A 19,579-nucleotide genomic window follows, 5' to 3' on the forward strand; every position below is an offset into this window, starting at 1 on the left:
TAATTCAGGAATATTTACATTGTCCCACTTAAAACTAAATGAATAAATAAGTTGTCAACTGCAAAGCAATTCACTGTGGGGGTTATGTACTTTGCACCTCGGTCACTACCTGGTGGTCTTTTTGTGTTAACCACTTTTCAAATCGATTGCTCCTCAAAATGAAATATGAGCTGCCTGTCTGATGCACCAGCTGATCAATCTCTGTCACTCCCAAAGAGATCCCTCTGCATATGCCTTCAGGGACACCCTCCCCGACAACTTTTCTCTTGGATGTCCAATCCACTACCAATTTTTCAAGCATCAAATCTTGACCTACGCAGGCCCTCGTCCACGTACTCCAGACCAAAAGCACGGCACATTAAAACCAATCGCACAACTCTCTGCGCTCCTGGGTTTTAGTGTCAGAAGTCAGCTGTAAGAGTCCTCTCCTCTCCGCTGACGGCCTGGTGGTGAAATTGAACCGCTGTCGAGAGGGACTGCACTTCACACGCACACAAAAAAAAAACATGTTCATTTCATTTTGCCATCTGCTAACAGACATGACTACTGCTCACCTTGGGGTTACACATATCTTTTTAGAGTGTGTAGCAGGAATTCGTCAGATAAATGCCTCAACAGAGTATTTTCTTTAAGCATGAAATACACACTTGACCTGACCTCACTGTTCGAGCCACCGTTTTACATAGTAATGTCTATTTCTATCTATGGGGCCATGTGTTGTTTGCGTCTGTTCTCCCCGAAGGCATCGTCCTATTTGCATCAATTGCCCCTTTTATAGTGATTTCTATCTCTTGGGATAATTGAAATGTTTTCTGTAATGGGAATTTAATTTCTTTCGGGCACAGAATGAGGAGAAGCTGACATCTTCAGTATGTGCATTTCTTTGATGGTGTCATAAAAAATAATGAATCGAGTTGGTGATGATGAGAGATTTGTTACTGAAGTCGGGTGTGGCCAAAAATGGTATACAAAAGCGTAAACAAAATATATTCTCCTTAGTTAAGTTTATTTATTCATTTAAACAATGTACAATATACATTAACCTCAAAAAGGAGAGATGCATTGTACCAGGGTGCAGCACAACCGAATGCATTTTCTCCAGTTCCACTTTAACCAAATCTGAAAGCTTCTTGAAAAACGAAACACAAATGAAGATGAAAACATGGCAAATGCATGGCCGTGGGAACCCAGGGTGCTAAAGGTGCTGTGGCCCCCCTGGTGGATAGTTTGTGTATCGCAAGTAATATTGGTAAATGGGAAATAAGCGCAGAAAAAGTGTTTTTGGGGGGCAATCTTGTCCCTCAGCACTCCCTAACCAAAATACATTCCCATGGCTCTGAACAAACAGTTACAAAACAAGTAACAAAAACACAACAAAACAAAAGGCAACATAATTGTTACAAAAAAGTGACTAAAACGCAACAAAAAAAAGAACCAAAAGTACAACGAAAAAGTGATTACAACGCGAGGAAAATCGTAGCTCAGTTTGGTCAGTCTCAGCTTTCAAATGAGGCGTTCCCTGCCTGTAGGAGAAAATGTGCTTGGTTAAGGCGGGTGTTAAGAGGTTAAAGCTTGTAAATGCGCCTTACAAGCTTTGAGTTGACAAGTTTCTCAAAGCGCTAAAGCCACATCTGCCCTTGGGTATAGGGAGGCCACCAATCTGTGCCATCCGACCACCACCAACCACACATTCACTGCATTCATACACAGACAAGGCGAGTAAAGTGTCATACTGCATGCACCAGTATATATGAGGAACGTCCCACTAACAAAAGGCGCATTCATGACGGGTACCACTGAAAGCACAACTGAAATCAAATCGTGAACGCTCATAGCTTCCCACCGCAGCGACACAAATCAAGGCACTATAGGGGAAAAGCAGGAAGCTGCGCCTCCTCTAGTGATTACAGGAGAAGCCTAATGTATGTGCAGAAGGGACAGATGTCACGGCGCATCACTCCTGACTCGCTGCAGCACCCCGTAGGCCCGGCAGCTCTGTGGCCTTTAGACTTCCAGGACCTTTTAAACCTTTGGCTCAGTCTGACTCCCCACCAGCTTTGCCAACAACATGGCGGCTCACCAGGAGACTCCACCGGGTCTAGTGCGAGGATACGCCACATGCCCAGCAGTCAGTCCTGCTCACGCTCAGAAGCATATGGTTCAGTCAGAACAAGATGCACACAATGGGCAATGTGGGGGTAATGGGCTTCTTGCAGCGTCTCTTTATATTCAATTTGAAGTTTATAGGCCCCAGTTTGAAGATGTGTTTTTAGTCTCTCTTCGTTCATTGTGTATTGTTTAGTTTGTTGTGAAAAATGAATAGATTCATTGATGAACAAAAAACAAAAAAGGAAGGACATTTGTTGGTGTATTATTGGACAGACATATGTCTCTATAAAAAGTCTCTGAATGAAGTAAATATTTGCTTCAAAGGCGCCATATGCAAAGTTCATCATTAATCCTTCTCAAGAGCCGAAAATATCTAACTCCTTGGTTGAGTTTTTTTAGTAAGCCCTTAAAGTGTCATCAGATTCATGATTTCTGTAGTTCTCCTCTTTGAAAAACATTTACAATTCAGGACACACGCTACGGAATAGAGAAAATGCATGTCCTTTTTAAAAAATATCTTCAAAACATAAACGGTATAAGCGATGGATATGGAAAGTGGTAAGCATTTACACGATTTCCTTCTCACGACATGTAAAGTAGCTTCACAACAGCGATGTTTCACAGGTTGTCCGGGCAAAGCGTGAATACAAATGCAATGTATTTCTTTAAAGGCCTCAATAAGAGCGAAAAAGCTTCAGCCACAATAATATATACTGTACTGAGACCAAGTCAAGGCCCTGCAGCAGCACATGCAGCACAATAAATGTGTGTGTTCTATTAGTAGCACTTTACTGAACAACTGACTTACGCTGTAAATGAGAAATCTATCAATACCATACGAAAATAGAAAAAAAAACAAGAATGTGCTCATGTGCGAAACGAGTAGCACATACCAAAGTGGATCAGCAGCAGAGTCATTTTAGTCATGCAGCCTTCTCTCATTTACATACACCATTTGGGGCCCTAAAACATGAAGCAGAAGCCCATGAAACTCCTGGCAACCGACAAGACAGACCATGGCTTACAAGACAGCAGGTGCTGTTTCGGCATTTTTAAAAAAGGGGAAAAACATTCAGCACATTTTTCTCTGTGGCAGGTGCTATCAATGGTCGCTATGAGTTATGATTGGACAATGACTGTTTTGAGGCGGGGTTTTGCGAAAAATGTCAGTTGCCTCCATTAACCTCATAGAACTGAAGCATCCTTCGGCGCAGATCAAAAGCTCTTTGTTTTAAATATAAATCTATAAAACGTATGCTTTATAATAAGCATAAACTCTAACCTTCACTACGAACAATAAAATACTCAAAAGCTGCAGCAGAAGATATATGCAGTATTCATGAAACCTTTTTGATGAATATCTGCTTCCGACAAACAGGAACAGGGGTCTAGGCAGCTCACAAAATAGCGGGTTCACATTTCATGCTCTGCTCTCTCCTTTTTACATCTCCCCCAGACTGCTAATTAATACATCAAAATGTCACTCACTTTGTGCTTGCATTAGCCTTGTTGTCTCAGCAATTAACCAACTGTGGAGAAACATATTATTAGCATCACTAAACGTCCCCAGCCACGAGAGAGGAGTCAAAGTGCCAAAAACAATTTTCTGCAGAGGCTTGGCTCGTAGCAAGGCAGTGACAGGGTAATGACAACACGCTGCAAACATGTGGGGCTACTGTCTCTGCTAGTTAATGGCGTCTAGGATCGACGACAGTTGCGTTAATAGAAATACCACAACAGAGAACTTTATTTAGGCATATGTGGTAGAGTACTACTGTCTACTACTACAGCACTACATTCAATCCATGTCATGGTCGTGCCATGGCCAGAATTTGGAATAAAACATGCAACTGCAATTAATTTATTGCACTAGGAATAAACGCTAAAAGCAATGACCAAAAAAAAAAGTTGCCATGTTCCTGGATTTAACTGACTGGGAATCTGGGATTGCTGCATTTTGTCAAGGTCAGGGGCTGGATGATTTAAAAAAAAAAAAAAAATCACCATTATTTTCCCCATATTGATCGATCTTGATTTTCGATGTTATTATTTTTCTTTTAAAGATGCTGTGGCCAAACTGAAAACTGCAGCTAACAGCAAAAAAATGGAAGCAGACAACGAGCTCATGGTTTGTGTGTGGCGCCTTAAAGGGCCACGACTTCACGGAGTGAAACGCTAACCACTTATGGACATGAAGAAATACGAGTTAACAACGCATTTAAAAGTATAAAAGACGATCAAACTTACAATTCACTGTCCAGCTAATCCACAGCTACAGCCTCAAAAATAACAACCCACGTGGTCCAAATACATCCATAGTTTTGCTCTTCGAAGGTAAACTTTCATCCCTGTGCGCGTATTCTGTTCCTCTGAAGGCTACTCGCAAGTTTCTGTTTTGTCCATAAGGCGAGTTAGTGCGACTTTGAAGCTGATTCTACACTTAAAATCACCAGGTCCTCATGCTGCCGCATGTGCCATCCTGTGCTTCCTGTTTGTTTGGGCCAAGTGTTTCCCTGGGCTTGATCGCAGTCCATATTTATTTCCAGAATGCGACAAGATTGGTCAATTCTCCTGTCGACTAAAGCGCACCACGCGATTATTGAGATCGGCCTTTATTTTCAATGAAATTTGATTAATTGCCCAGCCCTAGTCAGGTCTAGGTTCAGCAACACTATAATTCCATCAATGGATTTCTTCTTCCCTGATGGCACACGCATATTCCAAGATGACAAGGGAGCATTTTCCCACATGGACTGACCACCACAGAGTCCAGGTCTTCAGGCTCAGGTTTACTGTATTAGTACCCGTAGGTAGATTTTGTAGGTCTTAACCCCACTGAAAATCTATGGGATGTGCTGGAGAAGGCTTTGCACAGCGGACACACTCTCCCAATATCATTACAATATCTTTTGACATTGCAGACGCTTCCCTTGTTTTGTCTACAAATACATATGCGGATCGTCAAAATGGCAGCCTGAAGCGATCATTATCTAAAAGTGATTAAGCTTCTCCACCTCTCAGTTACAATGTCAACAGCAGAGCAATTACTTTGTCAATGGGAAAGAGCTTTTATGAGACACAACGTCAATAATGTTGCTCAGATGTCAATAAGGAAACACTTAAGCCTCTTGACCTCAAGTGATAAGGACTATTAATAAGACCAAAATGAACAATGCATTATGGCTACAAAACTAAAATAAAAAAGCACACATGATACTGTACATTGAGGATTTAGATCAGAGCCGGTGCTGGCCCTTCTGGGGCCCTAAGCAAAAATCCACACGGGGGCCCTACAGTAGCGTCCCATGGCTATTCAACGAAGAGCGAATCCATTTATGGTCAAAACAGTTCCACTGTTCCAGGGCAGAAGCAGAACATACAGACCTCAATTCAGGCCCTGCCCCCTGTGTGAGGACCACTAACCACTAAACCACTGTGAGACTGGTATTTAGGACTACTACTAGTCTATTTCCCTTTTTAAAATAGTAAATGGCAAATGGTCCCATTCTCTCACCTCTGGTCCCTGACCCACAGATTGGGAACCGCTGATTTAAAACTAACTGAAACCTGCTCCTCAGAGAACCAGAGTTACTGTAAGTTACTGTGCTCATGAGAACCATGTGGATTCAACTCAACAAAAAGGCCACGGACCACGGCTTTTTACTCTCGTCTACTCGACAAACTACTGTCCTGATACTCCAGACTCACCAGACACAATAAGAAGAGAGTTTAAATGAGAGTGAGGCCCAGAGTTGCAGCCCCGAGTCCGCGCAGAGAACTCGGGGCAGCGCCCGGACACGGGTGACATGATGCGGCCGCGCAGCAGCCGCGGAGGAGCCGCGCATGAGGCGAAGCACCGGGAGACAGACGGCCGAGCGGGGACACGAGTGGAGAAGCACTCGCACTTTGAAAGAGACAGGGGGACGGCGGTCGGTCTCTCCTGCTCATTCACTTCAGCAGACTGCTCCATATTGGTGTTATATGTGGCGAAGTAGAGTGAGTGAGTGCGCGCTGGAAGAGCCTGTCCCCGTAACAACGCGTTGATTAATCAGTGAAACAACACCGTAGTTTGACTGAGATGCAGGGCCCTTGCGGCTGCGGGGGCCCTACGCACCTTGCGTAGTTTGCGTATAGGAAGAACCGGCTCTGATTTAGATGATGACAGTTAAAGGGCAAATCAGTATTAACTTTAAGCAGAAATAATTACACACAGTTTGTTGTTGTCTGTAACTTACATGAGATTGTGTGGGTGAAATCGATTTTTGTCTGAAGCTATAGGTCAACAAGAAGTACAAAATAATAAAACAAACATTGGAACATGATTAAAAAAAAAAAAATACCAACATTACATCTAACGTAATGTTTTAATTGTAGCTGGTGGCTGCCCAGTGTCGATTGAAATATGCAGAAGACTTTCTGAAGAAGTCACATGTCCTTTCTGTGCAGTCAGTACTATAACAGTGCTTCACATAATGCATGTTTACAACTGATTTGAATAATGGCAGCCTTTACATCTCCGTTTTCTGTACCACACGGTTTGGTAAATGGAAACGTAAGAAAAACACCACTGACTCAAAAGGAGACATTCTGTACAGTGTTTTCCCCACAGCCCTGGACTTATATGCACATTATATAAGCCCCTTATGCACAGTCCTCACCTGAAGCTGTTCGTCTGCGGCGGAGGTTAAGGACAGTATGCTGTTATAGTCTCCATGGACTCATCATTAAACTCACACTACAAAGAAAACTCTTCCCACAGGCCTTGAACGCCTCTCATCGTGCTTAACGAACATCACAGCTCCCAGCTCAGATCAGGATTCAAGGCTCCGGGGTGGAGGCTTATGCATGCTATAATTAATATTGTATCATTAAAGCACTTGAGAATAACAATGGTGATTAGACATTCTTTTCCCCTCTATTTAGCTGCTGCAAAGTAAAGTGAGACAGTAAAAAGGCCACCTTTCAAGATCTGCTGAACAACATATACCTTTCTAAACCCCTCTTATGCTTACGGGTGAGTTTTGAAATTTAAGGCGTGAGACTGCAGGTGAATAAGGATTTTTTTTAAATTAAAATATATCAATTTGAAACTTCTGCTGGACAGTACTGGCATGAATATGAAGAAAAAATGTATTGCAAGTTGTCTGTCATTTTATGTGTTCATATAAAAATAAGGTGTTTTATGCCTAAAAATGCCAAAAAATTTGCGTTTTTTTTGGCAACAAAAACTGAATAATGGACTGAGCCAGATTCAAATCTATCATATTAGTTATTAAGACTTTTTCAGAGGGGATTTTGGATATCTTGTCTTTTAGTGAAAAAATATGTAAAAATTTACATTTTGCCTTGTTTTTTTAAAATTCAAAAATCAATAAATCAGGCTAGGAATTATATATTAAAAAATCCCTCTGAAATAATCTTCAAAATATTGTTAAATCCAAGGCTGGAAAATTTGAAGTCTGTAGGAGCTACTAACGTGGAGATGTTGTTGCCCCAATGAGAGAAAAATGCCTTTTGAGAAATTGAAATTATGTTTTCCAATTTGTCCCCAAACCTGCAAACTGAAATAAAGTTTAAAAAAAAAATTAAACAAAATAAGTGTTTTGCCTGTAGTGTCTCCCCTTAATTTAATTTTATTGTCCTCACATATAAAATTTTGCTGTGGCAGCACCAAAGTAATTGAATGAGTTATTTATAAGATTGCCCCCTTCCGTTCCTGTTTTTAAATCTCTTTTTAGAACAAGCTTTTTTAATTTGGTGTTTGCCGCACCCTATGAGGTTGACATTTTTAAAGTTGTGTATTTGTTTTCAGTGAGGTTTGTTTAATTATTGTGTTATAAGTTTAAAGTGTGTTGCATATCTTGTAGCACTTTGTTGCAGTTGCAGTATAAAATGCATAATGTTTTATCTTATAACAAAGGTTAGGTGGCTTAGGTTTATTGCCTAAGGACACACTGAATGCATGTGCTACATTCGAGTGGAAATCAAACCACCTACAGTGAGAACGTTTTTCCCAGAGGCATACATTGTACCTCAGCAAAATTAGCTAAAGGACAACAGAACAACTCTTACATTGTACAAAAGTAATTTCCCCCCAAAAATGTGTTTAGAGTTATTGACGTGACATTTTGTTGTTGCAATCGAAGTTATATAACAACCCATGTGCATCCAGCTCTACAGCCTCCCCTCACCGTGATGTTACCTCAATCACCTCAGCCAATTCCTCCCACCCCAAAGCCCTTTATCCCCGCTAGAGCTGGGCTTCTTTCTCCCCCTCGTCTTATCTTTATTCTTGCTCAAATTTCCCTGTGAAGTGTCCTGACCTCTGCTCTTCACCTCCATTGTCGTCCTCCTCTCTACCTGCTTATCTCTCCGGCTCGGTGTCTAACAATCACTTTGCTGCCGTACTTTGTTTCCCGAACTTGTCTGGGACTTTGAACTCAAGTCACAAACGAAGAGACGGCGAACGAGGACAAAGGTGGTAGTGAGCCTTTGGGGCCGACGGCGTGCATTTTTGTTTTTGGCTTGTGGTGTTTGTCTTTTTACATTATGAGAGATTAAAAAAGAAAGTGGCACAAAAACTTAAGCAGTTACAGCAATGCTATCCTGGGCTACCAGAGAGACTAACATTTTTGAAGGGCAAAAGGAACATGTCGTGACTGGCTGAAACTGTCCTGTCTTTGGGTTGGTGTTGGTCGATGGGACTGATGGCACAGATTAGCAGCCTCGCCGTCATCAGTCTACCCCAGGTCAGCTGAGGCAAGTGCAGAGCTTACCACCATTCATTCATTCATTCATTCATTCATTCATTCATTCATCGTTTTTTATTTGGACAGCTGAGTTTCACAATATTCAACAGATGATGAAACAAAAGAACAGATACGATGCCCAAATGGAGTAGGCAAAAGCAAAGAGCTTGTAAGTGCCTACCCACCTATCAAATTGACATATTTGAAAACATTTAAGTTTACATTCAGTTCCCATATACTGTACGGTAACATTTAAATCCAATCCAATCCATGTCCATAAATCTGCAATGGTTATCAGTACTTTGCATAGACACTAAGTGTGGAGTGAGTAAATAATTCAATATAAAGCAACTTTGAGAGTCCAGAAAAGTGCAATAACTGCATTATTACGTCTTGTACTGCCTTGAACTTTAATTGATACATTTTCATTTCATTTTCTTTTTCATTAGAGCTGTTGCACTATTCACGCAATACTTACTTCACAGCAACGAAAGTCCAAAATGACTTAGCCGAAGCAAGTGCTTTTTTTGCCCCAACCCCACAATCAAATGTACACTACATTCACATTTCATTTCAGAGACATGTTTTATGATATATTCTATTCAAGAGCTTGATAACTTTATGAAATAACTTTGTCTGTGCGTATTATACTTGTAAGTTTGTAATTGAAACTGTTGAAATTTCAAAGCTCTGGGTACAACTTCTTGGCATTTGAGACTAACATGACTTGAAACCAGTAAATCATTAGTATAATTAATGGTTGCTCTCTTGTAATTTTAATTCATAAAATTGGTGTTTAACCCAATGGCCCCTGGTTGCTTTGCTTTGTGACCGCGACGCTAGGGGCTGCCATTGCCCGCCATTGCTGTAGTATCTCCATATATGGGCGGCAAAACAAGCTAGTTTTCCATTAGAAGGCATTGCACTTTACACACGTTCTAAGCAACTGTAAAGCCTGGTTTCTAATTTTATTCAACTAAAACGCTGAGTTTGTTTCAACGAAAGAAACCATGCTGGTTTTCGTAAGGTACATTTTAGAAATCTCGTATACTAATACTTTGATTGACAGGCCGTTCACATCAGAGCTAATGGTGCGGCTATGACTGAACAGTCTACAGTGAAGATCTCGCCCTTTTTAGGAACATGTGTAATCAGAGCTGGGTAGGAGGAGTTTGTAAAACTGCCATAGGTTCCCCTTCGAATGTGGTCATTATGGCAAACAGGGAGGAGTGAGCAGACGATGTCTATTATTTTTTATAGTCTATGGTTTAACCGCCCTTTTTTTGTGCCTTCCTCAGTTTGCCTGTCTCCTCATTGAGCCGGTCATGACACTAAGGTAAACGCCAACTGACAAACCTGTCAAAAGTGTGTGTGACAAGAAACCCACAATATCCACTCTCCTATATCTGTAACAGATGGGTGTAATACTCCACCGTGCAAAATTAAACCCCTGAAAACTCTTGGGTTCTGTGTTTCTCACAGACGAACTAGATCCGGCTCCAGCTTCAAAGTCCTGGGATATAAATGTAACCATAAAGCAAGTCTTTGTCGAGCGCAGTAAAATAGGCGCATTCTGGACGCACACTTAGAGAAATCTGCTGCTGTCTGCTGCTTCAAACAGGATTAATAATTTGTCAAAAGCCAGGGATATTCTGGTATTGCTTATATGGAAATGTGGAGGGAGAAATAGTTTTACTCGATGTTATCGAGCACATGGGCTGCATGAGTTTTATGGGCAGTTTTTTTTATATTCAATAAGTCTTATTCTTAATCTTAGTCTTATAAATCTTGGATGATGGATATGCAGAGAAAAGAAAGCCATTATAAGACTTTCTGTATTTTTTATACTATACTGAAATTAGCTAGTAAAGTCTGCAATTTCAATTGACCTTTGGCAAAAGCCCCGCCCACTTAGTTACTGTTGCTACATCCTTCAAACTTTCATATGCTGGAGTCACTCGGGTTAGTGGTGCTTATTGGTGCAAAATACCCATGCGAAATCCTCCAGATCGAGGCAAAATGGATTGCAATCTGCAGCAGAGGGATATATTCAAGGTATAAAACTATCTGACGAAGGTTAAAGTACATCTATTGAGACTAAAGCATACAGGTCTCAAGCTAAATCAGAGAAACTTCATGACACAGCCTTGTGGACCAGTCGTGCTCTTGCACTGTCCGGTAAGCACTTTATTATTTTTGTAGTATTGCTAAAAATATGAGCATTGCTTTGGTTCACTAAAGTTAGCTAGCCAGTTATAAGGATCCCGACAAAAAGCACAGTGTTTTTTATTATCAAGGGAGACAAAACAATGTGACGGTGTAGGCTTGTAAAAGTTAAAGCTTCAGTTTGAGTAACGTTATGTGACTGTCAGTAGCTAGATGCTAGGATGCTAAGGTGTTAGCCTAGCCTTACCTTAGAGCAGACGTACACTTGTTTGGTCCATTGCAGTACCTAGTGCAGTCCTAATTTTGCCTCTTCTTGGTCTGGTAGGGTTTTTAGTGGTTGGCTCATCGCTGGTATGTCCCATAGACTGTATATATAATGGACAGCTTCTGCTCACTCCTCCCCGTTTACCATAATGACCACGTCTGAGGGGTAAATAATGGTGGATTTACAGACTCCCCCTCCCCAATTCTGACGAAGCATGTTCCTAAAAAGGGCATAAGGGCGGGATCTTCACTGTAGACTCCGCCCTTGTGTGACGTGTAGCTCACGCAGCTCCAATGCTAACAGTCCGACCCTGACCAGGATGCTCCCTTTAATTGTAACTAACCCAGCGTAATCACAAGAGGAATATCTAGCTATAGAAAGTTTAAGAAAATTAGGGACCAGGCTCTAAAGTTGTTTTTCATGTGTCCAATGTCCAATGCATTTCAATGGGGTACTAGCGGCGATGTGGAGGTACTAGAGCAATGGTGGCGCAATGGCAGCCTGTTGTCGCCAAAATGCAGAGCAGCCAGCGGCCATTGGTTTGTCCCCATTGTTTTGCATTGGAAGGGTGGGTACCTATCTTCATAGTAACGGTTGCTAGGATGTATGATTGGACAGTCACCATTTTGGGCGGGGTTTTGCGAAAGGTCAATTTAGTCCCATACAGGTAATTTGGTAACATCAATATTCAAGGGTGATATCACATTTTGAAGACACTTTTTTTTCTAGAAAGACATACATTGGATAGAAAGTTGTCAGCTTTACCTTTCGTTTCAGCGAAGCACATCAGAGTCAAAGCCTGTGAAGCTCTTCTGTTCAAGCCTTGTTACAAAACCCCCGTTGCTATTTTTAATACCCTGCCCTTAAATCGAAATCTATTTTCGGAGCCCAAAAAGCACAGAAGCTAAAGCAAGCCACCAAAATCCCTCCCATTTCCCCACTTTCCCTTCTCCGTGGAGTTTTGTCTGTCTCCCATGTGTGACTCCGGACCCAGTGAAGCGCGGAGAACCCATATCTGCCTGTCCGCTGGGCCCTGCGACCGGGGGCTCGGGCTTATCGCGGCGAAAGCAAAACAAAGGCCAACGCCGCTCTCTCTGACTGCTCTCCATCATATGATATCACACGACCAAAATGGACTCAGCGGAGGTTTACAGACGAGCAGGCAGACGCGGCAGACTTCACAGGGAGAAGTACAAAAGCGAAAAAACAAACAAATGCAAAAAGCCACTCTGTCCAGAAACCCAGAAACTCTAACCTTTTAGATGTTTTTTTTTTCTCTTTTTTTTTTTATCGCGTTGCTTATTTTTCTGTGATGTGCAGATAATATTAATAATAGACTGACTTTGAAGCTTTTTTTTTCATGGATAAAAGTAAAACACGAAACAGCATTTGCCAATAACAACAACAACCCACAATCTGTCCCTGTTTTCAATTTTTACCACGTTTTGGAAAAGTTGAATCTTACAAAAAAGCACAAAGCAAGAATTCAGCCAGTACCACTGTCTTAGATGTTAGAGACACCGAAAAAAAAAAAAAAGAGCATGCTGCTCTCATGTTCTCTAATTGCCGTTGCAGCAGTTCGCGGTGACCATGAAGGAGGGGTACAGTATAGAGCTCTTGTGAAGATGAGGCGCGTGGAAGAAACTCAGTGTCACTAATAAGGAGCTGTAATTGGACTTGCGAGAAGTGTAGCCTGTAAATACAGTTGCTGAATATGTCATGATAGTGCATATAAGATGAAAAGATAAAGAGCAGCAGACTTCAGTTGGGTGCAGCAGAACTTTCAAACAATATATCACCTAAAAAGATCAAATTGGACCTGGAGAATCCTTCTGTGTGTATTCAGTGATGGAGTCTAGCTCTTTTCAGGAATTCAGCTTACCATGTACATTTATAACAGTCTGTCCTTTTCTATTGTGCAATTGGCAAACCCAAATTCCATATTATACACTGTGATAATAATCTATGTGGAACGTTGTTAGAGAACCTGGAGATTTGTCTCATCTTGAACCAAATTGTTTATGAATGCTCTCAGACTGTATTCGGTGCAACACTGATCTGGTGCAATAAAAAAAGGGGGAAAGCACATAGTCTGCGATACCAGACAGTTGGGTGCTTTTCTTTTTCATATTTTTGCCCAAAGCGAAGTAAATGCTAAATGATGCCTTAATACAATTTTTTCAACGACTACATGTTAAGACTACAATATTTTCTGTGATAGAAAATAAATTAGCGGAGGCAGCAGTTTCAGCAGGGATGCCCAAACTTCCCGATCCACGCACACCTCCTCCAGCTGTTCTGTAGGGACTCCGAGGCGACACCAGGCCAGCTCGGAGACATAGTCCCACCAGCGTGCCTTGGGCCTTCCACGAGGCCTTGTCCCAATAGGACATGCCCGGAAAACACCTCCCAAGGGAAGCAACCAGGAGGCATCCTAAATAGATGCCCGAGCCACCTCAGCTGGCTCCTTTCGACGTGAAGGAGCAGCGACTCTACTCCGAGCTCATCCCGGGTAACTGAGCTCCTCACCCTATCTCGAAGGGTGTGCCCAGTCACCCTGCGAAGGAAACTTATTTCGGCTGCTTGTATCCGTGAAATCATGACCTGGGACCTTCTTGCTGTGAAAGAACATTGCGCCTTCTAGGCAAACCCTACCCACTGCATATTTTTTTAAGTAATCCTTACAACAGAGAGCTTTTCAAAACTCGCAATCGCTGTAAGCAGGTCCAACAATGAACATGTCCTCTGTTCTTTATAACGATCTCTCTCGCTCGACAGACGTCTTTGACTTTAAACTGTTGAAACTAGTAGGGGGACTTCTTTTTTGTTTTTTACCTGACTGAGACATTGTGCATTTCCAGCCAGAGAGAACAGAGACGTGGGCTCTCAGCCACTAGCTCCAAGTGAAAGACACCCATCCACGAAATGTGAAAGACAAGGGGGGTGGAAGGGGGGGGATAATCTTCTATTACAAAGATTTGCGTGATGATTTCATTCACTCGTTGCAAATGAGTGTGAAAAACAAATTTGCGAGTGGAAGGTGGTGTGAGATGCCCGCTGGCATTGGGATAAAAGCCATAGTGGAGATATGGCCAGGTAAAAGGCTTTTTGATGGTAGAAAGTGTCAAATTAGATTAAAAAAGGATATTCAAGAATTTTAATGAGTGCAATTCAGCTTTGATTTTCAAGGCTAAATTGAGTCAACTGAAAATGGATGGGCAAATATTTGCTTTACAATATTATAACATTTACTGCCAACATCCCTTTCCATATATCTCCCTAAAGCCGGGCTCCAGAGGGAAACCAATTTAACTGCACGTGCGCCTGAATATTGTATGGGTTATATTTCACGGCTGAGTGTTTTAACAAAAAAATAACAAAAGGATTCGATTGTGCTCACAAAGCTTTGACACACTGAGCTCACTGTCCACGCCTCGCTTTCATGTTTTAAACAGGGGATTCATCCATAGCACTGCTTATAATAGATAGAAAACAAGCATGAATTTATTCAGATAATGTAGGTATTGATGAACAAGGTAGGAACACAGACGTCAAAGATCATATTGAAATGATCACTCACTCATTCTGCATCCAGAACAAAGATGTCATACTTTTGGTTTTTGTTGCAGTTGTTTCATGATGAACGATAATGATGTGTTGGAAAAATTAAATTAAAACTATTTTTGTTTGTTGTAAAAAAAAAATGAAATAAAGTTGGAGATTCCTGACTGAAAACTACAATAACATGCATGATTGGTTAAGTCAATGAAGCCCCCATTAACTGATAATTCATTTATTCTCCTTTCTGCAAATAAAGTACTAACTGTGGAGGATGAAAAGAGAACCAATCACACCATGGTTTAAAAAAAAAACGAAAAAAAAAAAAAAAACTCTCTGCAGCACCAAAGTTAAAGCCTTACCAATTTGCATTGGAAATGGGCATTTGGAGTCTGCACACATGATAACACGGTGGGATATATCAAACAATAAGCCTCATTCACATTATTGTTGTAAGCTCCTTTTATTTCCTCTAAGAGGATTTCTAATAGCCAGCCACATGGAAGTTGTCAGAAAACACTAATGTGTTCAAGTTACTTCTTTTAGTGAAAGACATTCTACTTCTTCTCTCTTCTTCTCATATTAGCTTTATTTCTCTTCATTGTGGAGTTTTGTTTACCCATGCTGAATATGAGTTGTTGGTCTGTTGAAATCTGCCTGTGGAGCCATATTTAGTAATTGTACCGCATTGTGTGATAACAGTTGAAAATGTAACATAATTATTGTGAGAGCATTTTCCCCATTTTTTAATAATTTACAATAATACTGTAAAATCTAAGGTAATAACTGAAAACTAATGAGCATTTGTAAAGCATTTTTATTATACTGTTTTGAAAACATTCATAAAGCAACTCATGAATATTCATACCCTGTTATTACGGCATCTATTTAAGGTGCTTATAAATGATAAACGACACCAAATAAAACTGTGAAAATGTTTAATAAATGAATGCTGTATTCACCGTTGCTTTACAAACTGCACCTTTACCAAAGATTGAGTTTGTGCCTTTTGTAAAAGTGTCTTTTGTCTGCTCCCTTTTAGTTTCGCCCCTTTTTACCACCATTAAACCTGATGAAGACCTTCTGTGGCTCCGAGTCATTGGTGAGATGAAAGCGTTTTAAAGCTGAGACAGTACAGCTTGATATCAAAAGTTCATAATATCCTTCCATAAGCTGATCTACTTTCCCACATGCCCTCAAAACCCAAACTGCACTTAGTTAGCTCAATAATCTCGACCAGCTCTAAAAATGTGAATTGGCCTGACAGCTGAAAAGTCTAAACGCATCCTTCACCAGCTGCAATTCATCTCATCAGAGCTATCTCGCCTTTCCCTTTTGCTCAAATGTGCTTTAGTCTTCCCTCCTACGTTACCACAGGCACATCATTTTTGATTAGGCCGACATATTACTCTGGATTCAGCAAACGAGCGACAGGAATTAGTTGGAGCCTGTCATTTTCATCTTCAAATGTATTTTTTCACTCTCTTCTCTCACATCGCTGTGGTAATTTCAGCAGTAATGGTAGCAGAGCGAGGCAGAGGAGTAGCACCCGCGGGCGTGCCTTTGCCAGTCTTCTGTTGAAGGTGACACGACAGCGGGACAGCTGATTAACGCCAGGATCTGTCTTAAAGTCTTAATTATATTTCATCCTATGACACACTCCCCGAGATACTCTCTTCTAAATGGACATTTGGTCTGGCACAACTTACATGAGGTTGAATGATGAGATCAGCTATCTCCCACTCCTCTATACTTTCACTCCTCGCCATCTCTCTTTTTGTGTACTTTGTAATTCCTTCTATTTTTTAGGTCAGGAAACCCTTAATCCTCACTACACCCGGCTTTGAGTATTGGTATTTCTCTATTTTGAGGTTGGTCCTGAAAACCTTGCCAACAATAGTCAAGGCCCTCACGGGTATTTACAAATGGCCGCTGGCTGCTCTGCTTCGAGACCATGAAACTAGGGGCCGCCATTGCTGTAGTACCTCCATATAGCTGCTAGTTTCCCATTGGAAAGCATTGCACGTTAAAAACAACTTTAAAGCCAAATTTTCGTAAACTTTCTACAGCTAGATATTCCTCCTGTTTTCATGATATTTGTGGCACTACAGCGTATGCTATTCTATTAACAAGAAGTTTCTCAGTCGTCCTTGGACCGATTTTAACCATTTAAAAACTCAGAGAAATGTTAAAATCTCAACTGTTTCGATCTTCCCATGGGAAGCTGTTCTGCTTTGTCAAACGCGCTTCAGAGAGCGCGAGAGTAGTGTCGGCTCAACAGCTGTTCGCTACGCAACACCACGCACCCTTGGACTAAAAAAAAAGAGAAAAGAAACGCAATAACATATATGAAATGTCCAGATCGTGACTTGGTTTTTGATCGTCATTTATTTCAGTTCTGTTCATCACAGAGCTACCAAAATCACACGAAAGGTGTATTGGAGTGTCCAGTTTCGTATTAAAGAAACAAGTTTTTACGTTTTTGGCACTCAATGTAAGGAATATTTTAGAAATATTGTATACTAATGAGTGCCGGACTTTGATTGACAGGCCATTTGCATTACAGCTAATGGCGCAGCCGTGGCTAAGACGGATCTACGTGCCCCGCAAGGGCCGAGTCTACAGTGAAGATCCCGCCCTTATGTCCTTTTTAGGAACATGCTGGGTAGGAGGTATCTATAACCACCTAATTTTGTATTTACAAACCCTCCAAAATCCCAATTCCTTGCAGGGATGGGAGGGTCACAGAAATGCTAATAGTAACACACATAAAAAAAAAAAAAAGATTATTTGTCAGAGTTTTTAGTATTGTATCATTTCCTGTTGTGGTGCAGAAATCTTGGCAAAATTCTCTTGGGAAAAAAATAAATAAAAAATCTCTGACTCATTCTGCTGACAATCTAATAAACAATACAAGGCAGTGGTAATAAAAATAGCACATCAAACTGGCACCAGTGCTGAAGCATTACCAAATCTGAATTGGAAATGGGCATCCACAGCTTGCGGGCACGATAATGCGTAGGAATGAACAGAACAATAAGCCTCATTCAAATTTTAAGCTCTCAAATGTCTTTTCTTCTAAGACACATCATGGGATTCACCAGGAGACACTTTCTTTTCAGCCAGGCTTCCTGCTCCATTGATTTCAAAACATGAATTTAGACATAAATCTCCCTAGAAACACCCTGTTATTGTTCATAAAATAAATCTAAATAAATAATGGATGCAGGTCTGCTGTTTATCCATCTATCTTCTCATGTTCATGATCTCTTTAATGAGCACATGTGGCCTTATTTCTTCCTAAATCAAAACATGGATCTATGTATGAATTTATAAATATAAGTTGCCAAATGAGCTTTAAACCATGTTATAACATGTTATCACAGTCGGTTCATCTTCATCTCCTGAAGTGCTCCGATCTATACTTTCATGATTTTCACCAGGCACTTTTGTTTATCACAGCACCATTGATGTTGCAGTGAAAAAAGCGAAAGCTTTATGTCATATATCATTCCCACTGGTGCCTGAAGAGGTCACTCTTGGCCATTTTCTTACTGTCTTTTCATATAAAGACCATTTAAATTGTTAAATACCAATACTGAGGTGGCCAAAACCAGAGAATGGAATGGAAGCTTATTAGTATAGCACTGTTCACCCAAAACACTTTACACATTCATGCATGTACTACATATCCACAGTTTCCTGTGGGGTAGACTTGGGTTTCCCTCTGACCACCACCATTCATTCATGCACATTCATCCATTCAACATTCATTCTGGCCTATTGTACATGTTTTTTAGTGGTATCCGGAGGAATCCTATGCAGATACGGGGAGCACATGCAAAATCCACACAGAAAGGCCCCGTCTGCCCAGGGATCAGACCCGGGACCTTCCTGAGCACTGGCGCTCACTGCTGGGTCTGCGATATTGCTGGTTACTTTCTCAAAGTGTTTGCCTCCATAAGTTCCCAAAAACTGAACAGCGCTTAAGTTTGTGTTTGAAGAGGGCTCAAAGTGCACAGTCACTTGGTATTGACAGCCGATGCAGGTGTGTGTTTACTCCACAGCACTGCCCCAGCACTAAAAGCATCAGGAGTGAAGTGGCCATAATTAAAATTGCGATATGTTGTCCATTTGGAGACATTATGTTATCCATCAAGTGCTTGATTCATGAGCTTGGCTCTGCACACGACAGCTCGCTCCCTGAAGGCTTTGGGGACGCTTACCCTGACTGCTGTGACAGTGCTGGGTTAGCAGGGGCTGGGGAGTGCAGCACTATCCATTACTGTTACACCCTCTACCTGAGTGAGCGAGTTGTTGGGGAGGATCATTTATGCCACGGTTGCTCATCTTTTAAGCAGACATATTATACTAGTGCATATTTTATAAAAGGAGAGAGTCCTCGTTGAGCTGCAAGTGCTGGAACATTATGCATCACCGTTTGTGCATTTTGCTTTTCCAAGGTTCTCAACTGGACTCCAATTGAGGATGTTTCGCCTCTGTTCTCGAGAGGCTTCTTCATGCTCAAACTCATCTCAACAACCCAGTCTAAGCTTACGATTTTTAAAACTTCTTATATGACAGAAACTGGGTGGCTGAAACCTTACAAACACAACACCCTGCAGTAAAGTTAAAAAGTGAGCTAAAACAGAAACAATGAAAGTGGAGCAAGTTAAGTTTTTACAACAGGGAGGTAACAGCACTATGTTAACTGCAGCTAAATATGTTTTGA

The 19,579-nt window shown here is 41.2% G+C and overlaps 1 protein-coding gene across 1 annotated transcript in view; it reads right to left on the reverse strand.

The window, feature by feature from the left end:
- Positions 1 to 19,579, reverse strand: part of sorcs3a (sortilin related VPS10 domain containing receptor 3a) — a 332,565-nt gene that overhangs the window by 204,114 nt on the left and 108,872 nt on the right. The window lies entirely within an intron of this gene.

This window comes from Gobius niger (genome assembly GCF_951799975.1).
Source record: "Gobius niger genome assembly, chromosome: 3".
Classification (NCBI taxonomy): domain Eukaryota; kingdom Metazoa; phylum Chordata; class Actinopteri; order Gobiiformes; family Gobiidae; genus Gobius; species Gobius niger.